Source organism: Nesoenas mayeri, assembly GCF_963082525.1.
Source record: "Nesoenas mayeri genome assembly, chromosome: Z".
In the NCBI taxonomy this organism is placed as follows: Eukaryota; Metazoa; Chordata; class Aves; order Columbiformes; family Columbidae; genus Nesoenas; species Nesoenas mayeri.
In genome coordinates, this window is record NC_137542.1 from 23,804,680 (window position 1) to 23,827,129 (window position 22,450).

Sequence of the window (22,450 nt, forward strand, 5' to 3'; positions counted from 1 at the left end):
TCAGTATAGCTTTTTAAAATTGAAATTCACAGAATCTTTTGATTATACATCTGTATTTACTTCATGAACCTGCAAGGGAATGTAAAGGCCCCTTCCCCAAAGAAAGAAATTAAATTTATCACTTGCCTTCACATATATATCGCTTTAAGTGTACTTTTAAAATGTCTTCAAGATATTAAGGAATTTCATTTCCAGTGTGAAATTCTTGTGAAGCTTATGTTGATGCCTACTAAAGATGGGTGCTTGTTCTAAATAAAGAAGTGTGTAAAAAGTGTCAGATGCAGTTTACTTCTGGATACTTTTCTTACATAGAAAAGGAACTAATAGAAGCAGAGATAAAGCCTACAGACTGCTGTAAATTTGCACATCTGTATTCCATTAGCTTCCTTACACTAAAGTAAGCTTGAAACACTTGATGTTTTTAGCCTACATTGTTGCATCAAGTGTCTTCACGTCCTCCTGTATGTGTGGTACATTAATCCAGCCAGGGTTCCAGAATTTGGAAATAATTGAAAAAACACCCTACCCTGTCTTTGTGGGCTGGAAGTCTACTGTCAGACCCTGGTGGCTGATCACTTGCCTTTAAAAAACAAAACAAAACAAAGTCCTTTTGGCCACTGAGTAAGATGTACTTTAACCCATGGTCACATCTGTGGTTCCAGAAAACAGGTATTTTTTTCCAGAGTAACCACCACCTTGCCTTCCTTTGCCAAAGAGTTAAAAGTACAATTTATGCTGCAATGATTTGCCTGTCACATCTAGAAGCAGAGGGATGAAGTTAGCCTTAATTTTTTGACAAGAACACATCGCTATACTTAACAGGACAGGTACTGTCAAGTAGTTCTCTTCATGTTTGAACAGCAAACATAATTTGGAATACCTGAGGAAACCAGAGGAATATTTTGAAGCCTCAGTGAAACACTTTCCAAGCAGAAGTTTCAATAAATTGAGTGCATTAATTAAAGAAAGGTTAAATGAGCTGACTGAATCAGCAAGTCAGTCAGTGATCATTATAGTCATAATGACAATATTGCAGTGACTTAATCCACTAATTTATACCGTGTAGTATATACAGAACTTCCAGTTTACAAATAATTGAACAAGACTTTGCTAATCAATCTTGTATTTAATGTAAAGTGATTTACTTTATTTTAGGCTGTTTCTGTCTTCATTTTGAAGCATTTTGTAACATGACTTGACAAATTCCCTTGTCGAGGGTAAGACTCCTTAACTTTTCTTTCTGTGTTCCATTTCTTCATGCCCACTACCTGCCCTTCCAGCTCCAACTGTGGCTTCTGTGCCTCTTCGCGGACCTCTCCGCAGTGATGGTCACAGGTAGTGTTGCACTGCGCAATCACCAAGAATTGCAGTGGTGAATTTTCTAGTTCTCATTCTCCTGCTCCTCCTGACTGCTTTTCTGTAGCACCCAAGGACGTGCCCATCGTGGGAGGCGCTGCATATAGCAAAGAGCCTTTGCTCTAAAGACCAAGGTCTTGTTTGTTTCTTTGACATTGTTGAGGTGTCTTTAGAGTGGTGTGGGCTCTCAATAACAAACTCTTTTTCTACTACTGATGACTCTTCAGCACGGGTAGTTTCAGCCTGCCATTTTTTCTGTTCCTTCCCATGTTTCTAAAATGCATGTCTGTATAATACGCAACAAAAATGTCTGGATTTGTTTTACTGCTAATTTTAGATGGTAGGCTTATTTTTTGGAGATTGAATTAAGATTTCAGGAAGAAATTGTGAGTTTCCAAATATACTCAGAAAGGGCCAGAATGTTACCTGTTCTGCTTTATTTTTATTAGCCAGTAAACAAACTATTAAGCACAACAGAAAAACAACACTTTTGTTGAGACAGAGCTTTCAGTCAGTTAATTGAACTTGCTCCATATATGAATCATCTGTGAAAGTCTTTTCCCTGATGTACAGATGTTTTTGCAGCCATTCTGCAACTGCTCCACTACTCTGTCATGAAGAGAAAAACAGCAGCAGTATATGAGAGAAAAGAACAGCTGTATTTAAAATCCAGGATTTTAAAAGTAAGACTTAGCCTTCCTGAACTCTCCTGCTTTCTAAGAGTTTTAAGGAAATTTTAAGAATGTAAAGCATACTCTTACTCCTTCAGGAAACCTTTAGGTAGACTGAATTCCCATCCACTGTACAGATTTAGGAAGCTCAAGGATTTTTAATACAATCTGACAATGGAAATGATTGATCATAGGAAATTTATAAATAAAAATGGACACTTCAGTTTTCATTAAGGGAAGTAAATTAAGAGCTCCCTATGAAGAAGGGGAAAAGAAAACTAGATCAACCCATTGTGTAAGACATGAGGTTTAAACATCAGAACACTAGTTTTATTCTAGTAATTTCTTTATGTGTAGTCCCTGCTTTCGTTTATTACCATAGGGAAGCAGGGGAAGGTGAGGAGCTTTCATACAGCCTCTACTGTTCTGTCCTGTTCTCATGCACTAATTCATAACAAGAAACCTTGAATGTATTCAATCAAATTTGATTTTATCATGTTCAAACATGTTTGCTGTTATAACCTTGAAACATTTCTTCATGTGGGTCGTTAAGTCTCTTGTGGGTGATGTAACTGACGAGTGCTGCCATATTAAAACAGAACCAAAAATACCTTTTCTAAACAAATGGGACACACAAAAAAAAAGCTATACCAGATTTTTAACAGAATGTGTGATTTTGTAACTTATGTGAGAATGAATACTTATTGTTTTGTGATGCCTTTCAGAGGAAAAAATCCATGATCTTTAGCTTCTAACTAATAATTGAGAATCTAGAGAATTAAGTTGCTCTTTAAAATATGCAGAGAGACAAGTGTACCATTTGCATTAGTCTTTCATGTTTAGTATGACTTCAATATAAAGTGACAACATGATAGTAAAAAACAAACCAACCAAGCAAGCAAACAAATAAAACCACACCAAAAAAACCCCTGCACTCAGAAACTGATTGCAGTTTATTTATTCAAGTAGGTTGTATTCCATCTCTTAGAAGATCTTTTTGAGGAGGATGTTGAAACAGTTTTCTCAAGTGAGTATCTTGCTAGGTAATTCTCTTACTACATTTGTAGACTTCCTCTGTTAATGATTTATTCTCTTTTAATTTTACTGAAAGCATCTTTACACAAATCTGCATAAGTAAAGGTACAGGATACTTAAACTTGCTGTCCATTAAGAGAGTACCTGTTTGCAAAAGGGTGTTTCTGAAACATTGATGTTTTTAGGACCAGCACCTAAGTAAATTAAGCAGCCTGGGTCAGCACTGTTACTTTATGATAATGGCTGTCATGTATTGCAGGGATTTGTGTGACAGTGCTTAGGGTCAGAAAAGAATAATCCCACTTCCAAAGAGCTTTTAATTTAAATTGAACATGTAAAGCCTGGCGTTAGTGCACCTTACAGTTCTGCAGTGAACCTTACAGGTGTCTTGAGCTGGTTGTTTTCATATTGTTCTTTTGCAAGTATTAGCTGCCTTCTTTTGAGGAATTTCATACATTTAATGCATTCCTGACATGTATAGATTTTTTTGCCACATAAATACGTTTTGTTACAATACTGGAAAGGTGATGTTTGTATGATGCTTCAAGGATATGTGCTGAAGCTTTGCTTCAGTATTGGCAACTGTCAGAATTTGTGGGTAAACGCTTTCAAAACCAGTGACAGAATTTACTTCATACAGACTGTTTTGAACAGTTGCTGTCATGAGGTTGGAGAAATGTCTGTTTCAATTGAGCACTTAGCTTTCTGATTCCTTAATTTAACTGCAGTGCAGGTTTTATGCATTTATAATGCGGTTAAAAATAGAGGAGCAAGAACTAATGTTGTAAGAGTGATATATGCATGCAAACACTGTACCAACTCAACTAAGAATTAAAATAACATGTCAAAAATAGGTATTGTTTCTTGTGGAAGATTTTTGCCCCCAAGGCTTGAATATAGAGTGATGTTAAAGACCAGAAAGACACTATAGCATGCAGTCATCTCATAAAGTTCAATCCAGGAGCTCCTCAGATATGAAAGTTAGGAGGTGATTTGATCAGTGGCAGCACATGTTTGGTAAGACAACATTATATTCTAATAGACAAGTATATCAGGAGCTGTGGATGGAAGACAGCAAGTTTTAATTGAAAAAAACCACATGCTTGCAACAACCACAGCAGCGTCTATTGCGAAAGATAAGAGTTACCAGAAGCTACTATGTGCTGGCAGTTTTTAGATCATAATTGGATGGGTTGTGTCATATATGCATTTCTGTGCAGCAGTGATCCATTCACGAAAGTGCTGCTGTTTATCTGTCCACAGTAGAGACTGAACGCAGTGGCCCTTTCTGACGCTTACAGACCCAGAATGGATCTATCTGTACACCAAGGTATTTGTGTAATGCTGGTTGATTTCATTTAGTTGCACTTTAACTTACTATCATTGCCCACTTTTCCCTCTCTAGGTGGGATTCAACTTTATTGCTGAGACGTTTATTCACTGGTACGACTTGTCTGCTTGTCTCCCATGTTCTTACGGGAGTTGGTTCACAAGCAACAGGTTTGTGTTGAGCAAAGTCACCATGCCTATGATGCAGTAGGACCAGACCCTGTGATGCACTGAGGGAGGCTCAGCACTACTTCTGCTAACAGTATCAGATCCACGTCCAATAGTGGGAGGATAAACGGTAGTCAAGTGTCTTGTGTTGGATGAATTTCTGCATCAATCCACAGGGTAGAGAAGTGGTGAAAGAGTTTGTAGAGCAAAAGTAAACAACCAGCAGGTAGACTTTTACGTGGAACAATTGCCTTTACAGATACTGTTACACTCAACACATATTACACTTTCATGGATAGAAACCGTAATTTTACAAGGCAATAAAAATACTTTTTTAGAAACCCAGATTAATGCATTTTTAAAAATATGTGGATGGAGGGAAATTCTAAGCTAAACAAAAGGAGAATCCACAGTTATTTCAGCACGACTTGTTTAGAAGAAAAAATATGGATAGTGTAAGAATTTGAGTTTGAATGGATACTATCATAATGCAAGACATTTTCAAGCTGCTTGCAGAATCCCTTCTGTATTAGTTTTCTGGATCTCCATCATGAGGATTGTACAGGGCATTTATTTTAATAATGCATATTTTGTGCACAGTTGTCATGCTGTTTATAAATATTTATGAACAAGTTTTTGCTGTAATACAGATCCAAAATTGTTCAGACTTGGAGGTGTCAAATTTTTGGAGATGGGCCAACATGTAAAAGGATTCTAAGTGGATGTTTTGGTGTTCAGTTAAGGATAGAAAAAGACTTTGGTTCTGTTTTCATTTTTGGGAAGTTTCTGACTTTATTTTCTGAACCTTAGAGAAGATCAAGGCTGAATAAAACTACAGTAGATGAGGTGGGAAATGTAAAATTCTAATGGATGTGTCCAGGTTGCATGTAACTATTGAACTTAATTGTTAAATACGTCACCACATTTGCTGAGAAAACTGCAGTTTCCTGGACCTTTTCAGTGGCTAAAGTAATCTACTTGTGTTTTTTAATTTATGCACAGAATCATCCTATCAGCTGTTGCAAAATACAGGAAAGCACTTTTTTGAAAAATAAACTCATGCTTCTCCTCAAGTTTCATAAATACTTAAGGAATGTGGCTAGTTTAATTATCTGTTTTGCCTCATACTTATACTTGCCCTGTTTCAGCGTTTAAAGTACATTTACTGGAACTTTTCACTCTAAAGATACTGGAAACTACTTGTGTATCTATATAAAGTATATAAAATATATATATATATTCCACCCTTCTCCAAATATTTTGCATGTTGAAATGTCTTCTCATGCCTAATGTGCTGAGTTTCTGGTTACTCAAAGATGAGCTAAGGAGGATTTGCCTAAGTTTTGTAAAAGTATGAACTCTGTGCAGACCTCCAGCCCCTTGCAATAAGCTGGATTTATTTAAGTACCTATATTATAGTCAGCAGATTTATGTTTCATTTAGCTACTAAAATTTGCTAATTCTTTTCCAATTGCCACTAGGATTTTATTTTCAGAATACAAACATGATTTAACCCTAAGAGGATGACACATTGTGAGATCTTAAAATTGAACGTACTGATGCAAAATATTGGTGACTGAAATGCTAAATGAATGCTGTTTCTGTGTAGTATATATGTTTAACACATACCGATTGTTCTCAGCTTGAAAATAGTTAGTGTTCTCATAAGGCAAATTATTGTCAGGGTTATTCCAAGTACAATATGATATCAGTATTTCTCTTGCTCCTAATCAGGTGAACAGAGAAATGTCTCTCAAAGTATTTTGTCATTTGTCATAACTGTGTTTAACACTGCATGGTGATTTGTCTCTTTGGTTTATTTTTTTTGCAGTAATATATTGATGCTTGCATCTATCGTGGGAATGAAATTATGCTGAGTAGGCTATTAATGTTTTATAAATTACTGTTAAAAAAATCACACTTGTGCTTTTTCTAGCATACTCTGGATGCCTCTGATGGCATGCTGTTCTGAACTTTTATTTGAGATAGTACTGGTGGTAAGAAAAAGGCTGTGAAGTTAAAAAATAAAAACAAATACCCAAAGCATCCATTTTACATTACATAAATTAAGTTCATTTTTTATATTTTTCTGCTAGTTATTATAAAAATTTTATTATAACTCTTTATAGCTAGAATGCTAGGGCAATATTAGTAAACTAGAAATAAATTTAAGAAAATACAGAAATTACCATAGAGAAGCTCCTTTGTAATAGAATTAATTTCATCTCAGACTTTAGGTAGAGCATATTAGTAAAGCCTGATTTCCCCAGCATGACTTTTGTATAGTCCTTAAGAGTGCTTCTCTTTCAACTCCTAAAATAACATGGGACTGGTGTGATGCAGTGACCTTGTCCACTGAACATATTTATGGGGATTAAGGTTCTGATTTAGTGCTGCTTCACTGATTTAATGGTTCTATAAGAGATGGGCATCTTTTTCAGTGGAAGAGGGGAGATGGTACAATGCAGAGATTAATCCCATCTACAGTCTTCACAGAAACCTGGTACACTCTGAACTTTGCTCTACGGAGTTTCTCTCATGAATCAAGAAACTCTGTCAGGATATTAGTGGGTGGTTATGTACTCCTTCAGTATACATTCAACTGATTGACAGATGTACCCTATTTTGTGATCAGCTTATGAAATAATTTTCTTCACCTTTTTAGCAGAATTACTGGAGGCAAATATTGCATTCACAGCCAACCATCAGTTTCCACTTGGTAGGTGGTTTTTGCCAGCAGGATGTCTGTGGCACTTTACAGATAAATTTTGAATGACAAACCACTGAATTAAGGAACTTGTCAGTCTCAAAACAGAGGGATGCTTTGTCCCAGGAAAATCTGAGGCATGGGATGATTGTGGTGCTAGTATTATCCAAGTGTCACTGTTACCAAGATAGTCAGAACATTTCAGATCACTCTTGCATTCTATTTGAAAATTAAATGAAAGGTGAAATAAATAAAAGCAGTTTAGTGGGAAAAGTCCCTGACAGTGGAAAAGAGCTGAGAAGCTCCTAGGCACAAACTGGAACAATATTCTTGTCTCCCTGTTACTTAGGCTGATAGAATGAGACTGTTCAGCTGTCTTTTTCCTGGTATACGATAATACTTTGAGCTAGACAATGTGTGGAGAGTGTTCAGAGACCTGAAAATTCTTGGTATGTCTGGATTCCCTCTTCAGATCAGGGCAAAGCTACATGTTTTGGAGGAGTACATTTCATGGATAATTGTCCTTATTGTAAACTTAGGATGAACTTTTGTGATCCTTTTGATCCATGCACCCATGAGTCTTTCCCACAAGCGATTTCAGTTTAATGTTTTAAGTAAATTAGAAAACGGAGCACTGAAAGCTGCAGTTGTGCAATTTTCTTAAATGAAGCAGTAATAAATCTCATTATTGGTCTTTATGTTGAAAAAAAAATAAAAATCTTTTGTTTCTCTGTGGATTAGTTTTTTCCCACTTTCATTTTTCTATGAATTTGAGTTTCCAAGTTACTGACTTTGTCATAGCTCATTATGAATTGCTTTTACTAGCAATCTCAAACTTATTCGGATTGCTCTTACCATCTCTAATGAACTGTTCTCTTTCTCTGCTAAAGTGACCAATCTTCTATTGTAGGAAGGATGGGCTTTAATGTAATGCTGGCATTGGAAAACTAAAACGGGGTCTGTGGGCATATTCTCTCCAGTGAGCTCTCAGAGCTTTAAGAGTAATTGTGCTGTTCTCTGAACCACAAATGGAACTTAGTCTTCCTAGCAGGCAAGGGGACTTGACAGGAGAATTAACAGCATTTGGGTGGGTATATGAGCTTTGGTGTTATGCCTTGTTTTGATTCTTTATTTTTAGCATTTCCTTATTTTCTCCTCCACTTTCTTTTTTGTTTTCTTCATTCTTTTGTGTGTGTTGTTTTCTTTTTTTTTGTTTGTTTGTTTTTTCTTCCCCGCCCCCCCCCCCCCCCCCCCCCCCCCCCCGATTTATTTCACTATGACCCTTCCTACTTTCCTGCTCTTTGGTTTATTGTGTTTGTTTTAAGTGACTGCCTGCAAGCTCCATTCACAGATCTTGATATTAGCCATTCAAATACAATCCAACGGGTTGTTATATCTCACTCCCCCACCCAAAACCACAGAAAATGAAGTTAAATGTATTGAAGCTATAGTAATGAGGGAAAATGCGAGATGAATGAGTAAAACATTGAAGTGAGAGTGAATAAAATTTATAATTTATTTTAAAAAGGAGAAAGGGAAACTGAGACTATTAATGGGGCAACCACAGATCAGGTACCATGGAAAGCTGTAAGGAGTTATTTAAAGAATGAAAAAACAAGCTTTAGAGTTGTTAGGAAGATGATTGTAAGGCAGTAAAGAAGAAAAAAGAAGTCAAAAACATTATTAAATGGAGAATGACATCTAGTATCTTGATTTAGGCAGATCAACAGTGCAAAGTGTGGTAAGTTTAGGCATTAGGCAGCGATTGTCTGTGAGTGGACCAGTACTCAAGAAATAGAAGAGCTTAACAGGGTAGAGAAAATCTAGCCTCCCAGTAGGCATTCAAAGTACTAGTACCTTCTCTTTTATTTTCTAAAGGACTTGGAAACACAGTTCTGTGGCTTTTTACTTGTTTTTCAAAACAGAGCGTTTCTCTGAATAGTTTAATAGTGACACTGAACTCTATTTTTATTAAATATATTTTGCCATGTCTACTGAAAATAATGTATATTATGTATATTTTTGCTGTTAGGTAAAATCTTCTGTTACTGCTGAGTGCAAAGCTGATCTATAGGTTGCAAAAAGGGATGTGCATTGCATTAATATTCTAACTTTTCAGGTCAGGTGCAGCTAACAGGTAAATAAATAGTATAGATTTCTTTTTATTTCACCCAATATTGTCAAAAATCTCAGTTTCCATAAAGGTTATGATGTGAGCCAAGAAGTGATGTTTTGATCAGGAAGAAAATATTACTTTAAACAGACCAAGTTAGTGGACTCTTTAAAAAAAAAATGCAAAAAAAAGAAGAAAAAGAAAAAAGAGCTAGTGGGAATTAAATATTGGCAGACATATTTCTTCCTGAAGAGATCATTCTGATTTAAACTTTTGAGCCTTACCACTTTGGGTATGGATGCAAGCGGTTAACCCCTTAAATATGGAGGAGGTGGTGCTGTCATGAGCATAACGATGTTATCCCACTAAGGGATGATGGGTGCCAGGGCCTGAAAGGCTTAATGGTGTGAGAAGGGCAAAGCTAGTCTTGAGCTGGAGCTAGCTGAAGCCAAAGAAGTTGTGGAAGCCAAATTCTGAGGTGCTAGGTTCCAGACTGACATGTGATGGACTATGAGTATGGCGGTGTCTTTGCCTAAGGAAGTGTTGGCTAGAAATTTCCATAGATTTAAGAACAGACCAAAAAGCATAGTGAAATAAAACATTTAAACAGGGCATATTAAGTATTCTCCAGCTTTGAAGACTGCTAAATTTGACAGCAAGTAGAGGATGGAATACTCACAGGAAATCCGTAAATGCTGACTCTTCTAGGGTCTCCATATCTCCCAATGAGAAGAGAATGATGGGCTAAATATTGAATCAGTATGGCCCTTTCTAGGGAGGACTATAGGTTTAGGAACACATTGCTGTGTAAGGTTGCCTGTCATATCGTATGCTAGAGACTTTCCAGTCCCAAATTCTGTATCCTTTATTAAAGAATACATGCAATGTTATATTTCCCGATTATTGCTATCTGCTGTTGAAAGCTCCCTCAAGATGCCATGAAGATTTTCAAGTTTATTCTGTTCCATGCTAAGACATATTGTTTTCCTTGTTTTCTGCCTTAAAATCTGCTAGCTCTGCTCCCATGGTCAGAAAATGTGACTGAACATGCTTGAGTGTTTGATAACAGTGGGGCATCCAAAGGAGCGGGAGGAAGTGAGCTGTAGTGACAGGCGTGAAGAGGGTAGAGGAAACAGTGGTGGAAACAGCAAGGAAGACAGGAATCAATACTGAAGCATGCTTGAAATTTTTTTTGCCTATTCCTCTTCTACTTGGACCCTGAAAAGCCTACAAATTCGTTAGACTTTCCAAATGGAAGTGGTAAATAAATGAAAAAGCTGTTAAAAAGTAAGAAAATAACAGGGAACTAAGGCACTGAAAGTCTGAAGTTCCCAGTTCACTTATGACTTATTATTCTTGATTGTAGGGGTGTTCTGAAGCATTTTTTTTAATTCAAGGAACTCCTTCAGGTAAGACCCCTATGCTAGTAATTGTGAAGGTTGCCTACCGTTCACTAGTATAAAATGTGACATTTCTCAATTTACTTTATTTTTAGGTTGGGTTTTCTCACATGTGTTCAGCTATGTTTTCTCTAGGAAAGGGAAAACTGCTTTGATGAAGGATTATGTAAAGCTAAAATACAGGACATAGTAGGAATGAGGTCAGCTTTTAAATTCAGTCGTTCGTGATGTGGCTTTACCAGTGGCTCTGTCATAATGGAGACATTTCATAAAAGACCTGTCTGATACACAACCACATCAGTTCTCCCTCTTAGTGGGTTATGGATAATGTGGGAAGCAGCAGACATTTTTACTTACTTGTCAAGTATTTTGTATACTAAAAGCTTTTCTTTGCTAATGAAATCTCTCTGTATTTTGGTCTTCTGTTATTTCTGACCATCATGTCTCCTTTATTTTTCTGATCCTTGAGTAATGTATTCTACATTATAGCAAAGTTGCCCTGCATTTACAGTCCTCCTGGAAGAGCCTTTCGACTTTCCTACTTTCAATGTTTAAAAATATGTAGTAGTGTCAGAGTATCATCATTTTCATTATAACTCATGGGACACATAACAGATAGCTGTGTTTACACATTCAAATTGCAGTTTAAAGTCTGAAACTTATGGCAGTCCTTCTCATCTAATCAGATACTTATTCCAGGAAGAATTAAAACTGTAGAACGATTTACTTGTTACCATTATTATTTCTGCAGGTATCTATACAGCAATGAAGTAGGTTAGGAATTTTTTTATGAAATATCTTTGGACCAGACTGAAAATTTTCAGTTATTTTAAACCAAGACTCCCTTTTGTTTTGCCTGCACTGGGTTCAAGAAAATGTTTTTCATAAATGGTTGATTTAGGGAGTAGAGATCTGAAACCCCAGAGTTGTCAAGGATCATCTAATGGTTAAAGTGTTCACTGTAGATGCAGGAGATCAAGCTCATGTTTCTCTTTTACCTGATTTACAGCAGGATCTTGAAATTGCTTTTTCAGCATTTCAGATTGCTGTTCTTGTGAACAGAGTATAGTTATACTCTAGAAACAGCCTCTTAGTGGCTTGATTAATATTTCACAACTAAACAAAGAGGAAATACTCCAAACAGAGATAATGGCAGGAGGTAAGACAGAAGAAAATAAAAATAATCAGATAGGCAAGGATCAATCAGCTAGTCTGTGGAAGACCCATGTAAATATAATTTCAACAATTTTGAAGAAAATACAAAAATATTTTGATTCTGTCTTGACACAGAATGCAAATGGGCTTTTCATTGTGTTGTGTTTTTAGTGGATTTTTTTTTTTGGTCTGGCTCCTGATATCCTACATTACAACTTTTACTTTATTTAGACATGGAAATAGAGTGTTAATGGATGTACTTAATGGGATACATTAACAGACATAAGATATCCCTTAGCTTTCATGTTGAACAAATGATGCATTTATGATGAATGATTGTTACTGGCTCTTTCAGCTCCTTAAAATACATTTTAGTGTCAATGTACAACTTCATTGCAGTGACGCTATGGTATTTTGAGTAGTAAATCCCTTGTCCTGTGACTCACAGGTTTATTCTTAAATCGGGAGGAAATGAGTGATAAGAGATTAAAGAATAAATACAGAATTTGAATTAATTTTATGCTGTGCACTATCTACCTTCTTTTGTATCCTTCCACGTAAAACGTGTGAATTAAAAGTGGAAATAATGTGTCTTAGCATGCAAAAGCATTTTGCTTAACATGCCCACTTTCCTAACCATTTTTTTTCAAATAACAGAAAAATAAACTGCGTCTATTTTTGTAAGCAATTTTCCACACCAAGAAACCACTAGTCAGCAGACGTTTGAGCAGCGAGCAAAATGTAGGATATGCTTAGGTTTGAGGCGGGGGGCGGGGGGGGGGGAAGCAAGCATGTATCTCTCTTCTTCCATTTGTTATTGCTTTCCCATGAAATTTTAATTCAGGCTGCTTCTATGACTATTACCCACTCCACCCCACCTCACCACTAGGGAAGGCAACGACCAGATAATGCTTTCTGCTTCAGAAAAGTTTAACTGGTTATGGTTTGATTTGCCAAAAACCAAACACTCAAAGCAAATATTGACAAATAATGAGAAAATAATGATGCCTGTTTGTTTGCCCTAAGGATTTTTTTTCCTACGTAAAATCTTCTGAATACCATAATTAGAAATGTTTTTACTCTGATGTTATTTCAGCCTAAACTGAAAACCTCAGATAGGAAAAAGCAGTTAAGTATGCACTGGTTAGGATTTTGAAAGACCTTTCCAATAATTTAATGTCAAAATTGCTCTTAGGCTCAATTACTAAACTCATCCAATAAATATATATTTAATGTGTTTCTCGAGGTTCATCCTTAAACTGCACTTGTTCAAAAGCAGTAAGAAGAGCAGCGGCAGCAGGCCTGGATTTCAGAGCAAATAAACAGAGCATAAGGAAGCTGCTTGTAGCCTTATTTTCAAACATGCCGAATATACAGCTGCCGGTCCCAGTGCTTTAGAGCCTGGGTGTGAGGGTGCAGCTGAAAATCAGGCTGTAAATAAACTCTAGAAACAAAACGGGAAATAGTGTTCACAAACTCTTGTTTTCTGTTTTCATAGGCGTTGATATTGTGCTACTAATTTTTTAACATAACTGCTTTAATTAACACTGTTTCCTAAGGCCTCCTGTTCAAGTACTTATTTTTGCTACATTTACATAGACAGAAGGTAGTGTTTTTCTCAAGCTGAAGTAGAAAAGACCACTTTGCGTAAGTAGCAAATGTCTTTCTCGAGTGTCAAAAAGAAACCCCCAAGTGCTAGGGATGTGTGAAAGATATTTCTTTTTAACAGCTCAGACTAAGAACATCAGTAGTTTTGCGGTGAGCCAGGGCACTGCGGAAAAGGATGCCCTTCTAGTAGATGTGAAGTCAGCCAGAAGCTTTCAGTAATTGCAAGTGATATTCATACCATTTTGAGCTTAATACAGCAAAGCTTGGGGATATAGCTCATGCATACAGGTTAAATGGACGTGTTAAATGGATATTATTACCTCTTTTCCAGGAAAACATATCTGATCTGAGCCTATACTAGCATCAGTCAGGTTCACGTGTTTTTTAAATACTTGGTGTTATTATAGTAGCATCCTGTCACCCAGAAAGAATGTTTTTCAGTTTGATACTGAGCTAAGACAAGGTTTGAAGACAGGTGGTTTTTTTGTTTGTTTGTTTGTTTGTTTTGTTTTTTAAAAAGGCAACTGTTAATTCCAAGTAAGATACGCTCTTATTTTAAGCATCTCAGGTAAAAACCTATTTGGAGTTGGCTTAGACTACATAGGATGAATAAACTCTCCTTCACCTAATAATAATTTATTATTCAAAGAGGTCTTGTGAAAACAAGTTGGCTTTTAAAGTATATTTTTCCTGTGTTTCTCAAACACAGCAGTAGGATGGAAGGATTATTAAGGTACTGTCCAGAGTTTAAAAATAAGCAAAATCACTCAAGTGAACACATGGATTTTCATGTTCAGGTGATGTGAATAAAGATCATGGGGAACTACCACACACATAGAGAATTCTGGATGTGATGATGCCTCATACTAAAAAGCTGCTGCGAAATCAGACTTCTTTGTGATTATGCTAGGTTAATTCATGCTTTCATGAAAGTTGTTGAAGAACTGAAAGCACTGAAGGTGTTCCATATATCTTGACTGCAATGAAGTTGGCGCCATGCTTTTGAAATAGCACATCTAAATGTCATGGAAGTGGCAGAGAACCACTGAGACCTGCTTAATCCAGTATAGTAATGGAAAGGATAAAACCATCTGGTACAACCCAAGACAGACAAGTTCATTGGCAGCTAAAGCACAGCAGAACACTGGACAGGCTTTCACAGAAGGAAAGCACTGCCAGCAGCCAGAAAGCAATTCATTTTTGGTTTACACAGTAGCAAAAATTATTTCACATTTGCAGAGTACACAACAAAGCAGAAGCAGCAAAAAAAAAATAAAAAATCTTCAAATATTCCTTGTTAGTATTAAATAAAGTGATTCAATTTCACACTAAGTTGCAATGGAATTTGAACAGCACTCCAAAGTGATGTGTTTGTGATTTTTCAAGGAGTTTCAGGTACACATTTAGTGTTCTGTATTTATTTGGAAACGCCAAGTTTTCAGTGATATTGATGGGTCATGTGTTTTCTTCTACTTTCATAAGGATTGCCAAATATGTCATTTTTTAGAACTTTCCCTTTTTGTCTTCTTGCTGGCTTTGTGTTTCAATCTGGCATATCTTTTGAACTTTCTATTTGCAATCTGACGTATGTTTCTCATAAAGTAACTGCTGTCAATGTATCTGTTTCCTGACAGAAATGGTACTTAGCTCCTTTTATTTCTGTAGAATCGGTGTGGTAGTGGAAGAAAGGCTTCACTCATTTTGTAAGGTAGCTGAGACTTGGAAAAAAATTGTGATTGTGAGAGGCCAAATAAGAGAAAAAAAGGTCCTGGATTTTTTAAGTTACTGCTTAGGTTTTTAGAAAAATAATCTTTTTATTTACAAACTGGATGGTGTAATATGAAAGTATTTAAAGGAACATATATTTGAAACAGTGGTACTTTTTCATTACCTTTTCATATTGTAACTGTGTCTGCAAAGCACTGTGACTATGACAGTAGTGATGATGGAAAAACTGCATAGCTTGTGAAATATGGAATCCAAGTGGCACTATGGAGTTAAAGTAAAATATGTCAAAAATATTTCTAGATGGATCTGAGAAAAGTGTAATGTAAACTTTGAAAAAAGTATAGATTATGTTTAGATAACAGTACTGGCTAAGATCATATAGGTGTATAAAATAGTGAATTAATCATAGGGATTTTAGTTCTAAAATTTCATTGGGTACCTTGATTTGTGTGCCAGTTATAAATCAACATATTATAATCTCTGAAATAATTCAGGGTTCAGGAATGAATATAGATTGCCACAAAGTTGTTGATTAAATTAGGAAAATAGAACTCGCTAACTGCTGCAAACAACAAAACTCATCTCCAGGTGAAAGAAAGGTGTGTTCATAGATGTGTCATATGCAAAACAATAATTTTTAAAATGCATATGGAAAATATGTAAAGGCTTTTTGAGGGCTGCACAGAATTCATTTTTGCCATCACTCACCTCAATGGTGTTGTTGCAGCATACACTTGAGAGAGATTATAAGAGATCCATGAAGTTCCATAAATCTCTCATAGGAAAAAAGCCCAGCTCTACCATCAGAAACTTTAGAAGTAGGTTTCTATTAACTTACAATAATTCACTGTCTGAGAGTGCCCACTTGATAATTAGTGATTTTTTCATTTTAAACCTCATCATATTTCTCCTGGTTGATTTGATTTTATTTCTGAAAAAAGTCTTGCTTATGTTTTATGCCATTTTCACCAAAAAAACACAAACAAACAAACAAAAACAACCAACCAAAAAATGACAGCCTAGCAACGAAATATTCTTCCTCAGGCAAGTATTCCTATTGAAGTTGTAATCTGTTATCATTGAATAAGGGGAGATTAAACAATCTAATCAGGAAAGATTAAAAAACTTTATGTAGAACAGTGTGTGGAAGTTCAAACTCTTTAAAGTTACTGCATGTTCTTATTTGAAATACAAGACCAAAATAAAATAGTGATAACATGGCTTTCCCAGTACTGCATAAGACCTTGCAAGCAGTAGTCATACAGGCACACAGGAACTTTGACTTGTGGAGATATTGATTTTCCTTTAAAATCCATGAATGTTTGATAACACAACTTGAATTCATTTTCCTGTCAAACCTGAATGACGTCTGCTCATGGCTGTCATCTGGGGGCTTTCTGTGCTGCTGCAGCATTGCTGAACTGCCAATACATTTCCAAGCCAGTGAGAGATAAATTGTTTGGCAGGAGAAAAACTCCATGAAGCTGGAAGGTCCTGACACACTGCATGCAATCCAGGACAGATGGGTCAAACTTTGAATTAGAGCACAGACACAGGAAATCTACCCACAGGAAATTATTCATGTAGTAGTAGTAGTAGTAGTAGTAGTAGTAGTAATACCAAGGGAAGCTCTTCAGGAATCTGGGTCAGTTGTCATAGGAACAGTATGCATAATGATTTCGAAAATATAGAAAACACTTTAAATCATATCAGAAGCAGAAGAGCTCAGTGATGTGAGGGCTACTTACTAGTTGCTTTCCTGATCTCCAGGGTGTTTTCAAAGAGAAATTAGGAGCTATCCTTTCCTCTACTCTGCCAGAGAAAACCAGGGTAAGAAGTGAGCAGATAGAGTAGGGAAGTACAGAGACGACTTCTGTGTGGGCATCGCACATCTCAGTAAAGGCGCCTGACACTCAGGCAGAACAGAAAACAAGTTGCCATGTTTTTGGAGGCACTGGCTCTACTTCTGCAACCTATTTAGCATAGTAGCATGTTTTTTCTTCTTGCTGGTCCACCTGTTAGATTTAAAGATCCACCTGGCTGTTTTTCAAAGATCTGAATAACACATGCTGCCAAGTCCAAAACGAAATGGAAAAATGCTCTGAGTGAAAGACAAGTGCAGTTTAAAAATGCCATCTAATGTGGAAATCTCCCCAAAATGTCATGGCACTGGATGCTGGGATCATTTACTCTGCAGGAAAATGGCACTAGTAGCAGTGGTCAATAGCTGTTTCTGATGCTAGTGGTACTTGAGTGGGTTTTTAGTTTAAACTAAGAAGGATACATGAAATCGCATTATAAATAAGTTAGGAATTTATGTCCAATGAAGCATATTTGTATAAAAATCTCAATAAGCTTTTGAATATGAGGTTAAAAAATGAAGAAAGTGGATCAAAGTGCTTATGTCTAAGAGGGCAGTCGAAAATTTCTGAAGGCTAAGCTGAATGTTCGATGACAGACTAACTCTGTTGCAGATGGTGGGATAAAACACACAGTAAGAAAGGTCTTTGTGGTTAAAAGAAACAAATAAACAAACAAAACCAACAACAAACACAAAACAAAACAGCGTTTCACCATGCAGGTCCTTTGACACGTTTCAAAGCATAGGCTTGTCAACTCTGCTTGAGACTGTATGTATTAGAGAATGCTACAAGCCAAAATCTGAACGAAAAGTCAGCTGGACACCACAGTACCAGTACAAGAAAACAGACAGACATGAGTCAATCATAGCCTTTGGGCAAGGCAAGCCCATTTGGAAACAGATGCAAGAAGTTAAATGGTTTATATCACTTTTGGGATTTAGCAACACCAGCAGGCTCTGCACAGCGTATAAGAAGAGCACAGTAGGGTTAAATGCCTCATCCACAACTATGCCATCTCTCTGGTGTAGGAAGAGATCACAGACAACCTTGAATGACAAACTGTGCAAGGAGACTTGTGCCAACATCAACCACCACCAAGACTGCTGCTCTGAAAAACTGACTGTGGGAGGCGATCCTGATGGATTGAGCTTGAGAATCAGAAAAAACATAATTAGGTGAACTTTGCCAAAAGGGATTAAAGTAAAAAAATGTATGTTAGTATACCAAATTAAACAATGGGTTTTTTAGGGATTTTTTTTCATTATTATTATTTAAGGATGGACCATTGTTTAGAAGAAGGTGACCATAAAAGCATGTATACACAGCAAGCTGCTAATCTGAATGTTATTAGTAACTTCTGTTATATTTTGGCATTAATTTCATGGAAGGAAGGAACACAGGGAAATAAAAAAAATCCTCTTTACAGTCCTTTTGTGTGAAATTATTTTCCCTTTGCTAATAGCCTAGTACATTTGACTCAAACATTGTGATTTGCCATCTGCCCCTACATAATGTGCCTGCTTGTTGCTGTCTTTAAATAGTTACATTTCCAACAGGTTCTTATCCTAGCCAACTTCAGAAATGCAGAATCAGGGTTTACTCATAAGCCTGTTAGGAGAAAAGTTAGCCGAAAATGTCACATGACAATAAAGTAAGTATTTTTAGATAGATGAAATTACCTTTTTTTCCTGATAAATTACATTCCTTCCTTGCAAAGTATGACAAGGCAAGGAATCATATATAAAAGTTGCTTTATTTCATGTGGTCCTCATTCCACTCTGACTTCTGACCCTTGGAATAACAATGAATACTGCACAGAGCACAAATGCCTGGAAACTAATCAAGCCAATGCTCTGGGTAGCCACAGGAACAGATGAGAAAGCCATTGAAAAATTGTTAGCATTTCTACACTTCAAAACTTCAGGCTAAATGTGATGTGCACTAGAAATGGATATTAATTATAGTGCACATTTGCATGGGGCTTTTATGATTAATCAGAATACACTGTTGCAGCCTTTCTGCTCTGCTTGTGCTAAACCAAAACCTAGCAGTACTTAAGTAATACTGTATTTTTGTTACATATAAAAGCTCTGTCAGTGCTAATCATACAATTTTGTAGCATATGAACTCTCTTTTCTAAGGTATAATTTGCCATTCCTCTGTAAACTGTAATCCAGGCAAATTGTACTGTTGGGTAAAAAGCCCCAATGCATTTATTAAAATTTTCTTGTAAAGCCATAATATATCTTAACATGGTCTCTGAAAGGTTTTGGTCTCAGATAATTTTTGTTTCTAGTGTTTTTTATAACGAGAACTGTCTTCTAGAAACATTATATAACAATATGATAAGCAAGTACAGAGAACTGTGGATTTTATAATGTACATTATCAGCACTTTTATCAGTAATATATAGGGCAGAAGTTAACAAAACTTTGCCCCCTGTTAGCAAGTTGGCAAGTATCTAATGTGTGTGTGTGGAAATCCTCCAAAAAAGTATTTTCCCTGTGCTACAAAACACACCTCTTCTTCCTCATTAACTGTAAAAAGAGCCAAGGTGACGAGCTGAGATGTGGTGCCCAGCTGATCTTATTGTTAATGTCCCATTCGTGTTTACTTTCTTAATTTTTATATAAGTTGCTTCTTTGTCTCTTTCTTGTTATCTCTCATATTAGAAAGGACAGCATTAGAAAGAAATACAGTATACTTCTGCCCTGTCATTACTCCCACTGCTGCTATGTCCGCTGCTAGCAGAAAGAAGATGCTGGATATGTGGAATAATAGAATAACATACTGTGGCCATTCATTAATAGCTGGTCTTGCCTACTGAGTCTGCCTTTTAGGGGTATTTTTAACCTGTCTTTTTTTTTTTTTTTTTTTAGCCTTGGCATTCCGTAGTCATCTTTTTAAAAAATATTTTCTAGAGGTGAATTTTCAAATAGTGAAAAAAGTTTGGCAGTCATGATTTATTTATATGGTGCAGCCATGGTAATGGGAACACTTAAAATGAAATATTTTTAGTGATGTATTTCTGACACAACATCAATATAATTCCCTCACCCTATAGTTTTAATCTAAATTGCTCTTAATGTAAGCACTTGACTATAATCCGAGTTTTCAACGAGTGCCACCATGTCTGTGTGTGCAAAATTTATACATTTTAATAAAATTTATTAGAAAAACAGAAGCAAGGATCTCTAAAACCCATCCTGCCTTTTTTTTTTTTTTTTTTTGTCTTTCTGTTATTTGTGAAATTATAAGCCCTTTCAGATTCATTCTCTACCTGGGCCAGAGAGACGTGCATCTGTTAAAGATAATACTGTCATGTTTGTGGTAAAGTTTCTCATTAGATCCTCCTTTAGTGCCATGTTTAACAAATCAGAATAATCTAAGATGTTCTGCGATGTTACTTCTCTCTGCCAGTATAATTCTACAACTTAGTTAAGACCTTTAAAGGGTACAAATCCATTGCTTTTTGTTTACTTTTGCAGTTCTACTTGACAGGACATTGTTATTTTTTTTTTTATCTTCTGTATTATTCATTTCCTACTTGTTACTGGACTGCCAGTTTGGGTTTTTTGTTTTCTTTTCTTTTTTACAGCAAAAACTAACATAGTTATTTTAAAGTATTGGAAGTGTAACTAAGCCTAGAAAACAGAAACTCACAGGCATCTGCAGTATCTGAAATGATAGGTAGACAGAGGAACTGGATATTTAGAATAGCCACCTTTAGCCAGACCTGCAACTTGTTGCTGAAATGAATGTTTCACTGAAACTCTTGTATTACAGATTTTTCAGTGACCATTTAGACTAGGTCGAGTCAAGAAGAGGAAAACGACTTAGAAGTTGTAGAGAAGCAGAGCTGATTCACTGCTTTTCATGATTCAAGACTGAGCCTCCTACTCATTCCACATCACAGTTAAATTTTCTAGTCGGACATAAACTTTCTGCTCCTAAATAAGCCATACTGGTTGCTATTTGTTTATGAGAAGAGGGAACTTGATAGCTTTCCCAAATCTCTGTTTTGATTTGTGATAAGTGTATTTGTTTTTTACTGTGACAACTCTTAGTAGGCTTTAGTGTCCTGGCAAAACAGTGCTGTTAATGCCCTTTCTCTGACATTCTCTAAAAATAATTTCTTTGTTCTTGGCTACCTGCATACATGATCTGAATAATTTTGATGTGAATTATGACTTCACCTCATCTTGGCCGTGTGATTGGCCTTTTGATCTCCTCTAAAGTTCGTCAGCTCTCACCGTTCATCTTCTGAAAAATACTCCAACACACCAGGACACAGCATGGACACTGAACAGCAGAGTTGAGAACAGCCCTGCAGACAGGTGCTCTGGCAAAATGCCAGTTCTGTACAAAGTACTTGTCCCCAGGAGTCTGTCTGTCTGCGGTTTTCAAAGCAAAATCTCTTGTGAGAGGTAACTACCTCCTGTGAGAACAGCAACATTGTTGGGAAAAAATGGTCAGTCTTCTAGGAACATTTTGTAGACCATGACCTCACCAGCATTCTTTTTGAATTCATTGATCTCAGAAATCTCCTAAAATATATTAATTTAGGGTAGGTGGGTATACTTGTACTGTACCCATGTGTTATGTCTACTCTACTGCTACTTCATCCTGTTTTGGACCACAAGAGTCTGGCAAACTGAAGACAAGGACAGTAGCGGAGCTGAGCACTGATGGATCTGCTCAGATTGCAATATTGCTAGTCTCTTGTTCTGAAGGCTGGTGATAAGTGCCTAAGTCTTTATAAGTAAAACTGATATTAAGTGATACATACCAGCCTGCCATAAACTTAATTTTATAGCCTAAGTTTTCCCACTAAGGAACCAGGGGTTGTAATGTGTTCAGGTTACACAGAAGGAAGTGCATTCACAGTGCATACACAGAAGTTGTTGCATTCACAATTTTTAAGTTGCTGTTAGAAGCAGACAAACCTTATGATTTATCTATGAATACACTGGAGGTGTTAGGAAAAGCATGTCCTCTTCTGTCTTTTTATCTCTATGCTGCTATCCTCAGTTGATTGTAACTTATTACATGCAGATATGAAGTGAGCATATTTATGAAAGTAGGTGCTCAGTCACTCCTGTTTTTCTCACTATGCCGTTTTCTGGCATTTTGCATAAAAATTCAGACTCAGAGGTAAAACATGAGTGGAAGAGCGTGTCAGTTTTAGTTTTTTACTAAATAAAACCTAAATGGTGCTGAAAGCTGAGAATGGCTTAAAATTGCATCTTTCTGATGAAAGATAGACATTTAAAGTGTAATTCAAAATATTTCCTCTAACTTTGTTGTTGACTGATGGT

The 22,450-nt window shown here is 36.4% G+C and overlaps 1 protein-coding gene across 1 annotated transcript in view; it reads left to right on the forward strand.

Annotated features, from left to right (window-relative positions):
• The window catches only part of TRPM3 (transient receptor potential cation channel subfamily M member 3), a gene marked incomplete at both ends in the record, with an annotated part of 397,932 nt that overhangs the window by 68,147 nt on the left and 307,335 nt on the right, over positions 1–22,450 (forward strand). The gene's annotated exons all lie outside the window — the stretch shown is intronic.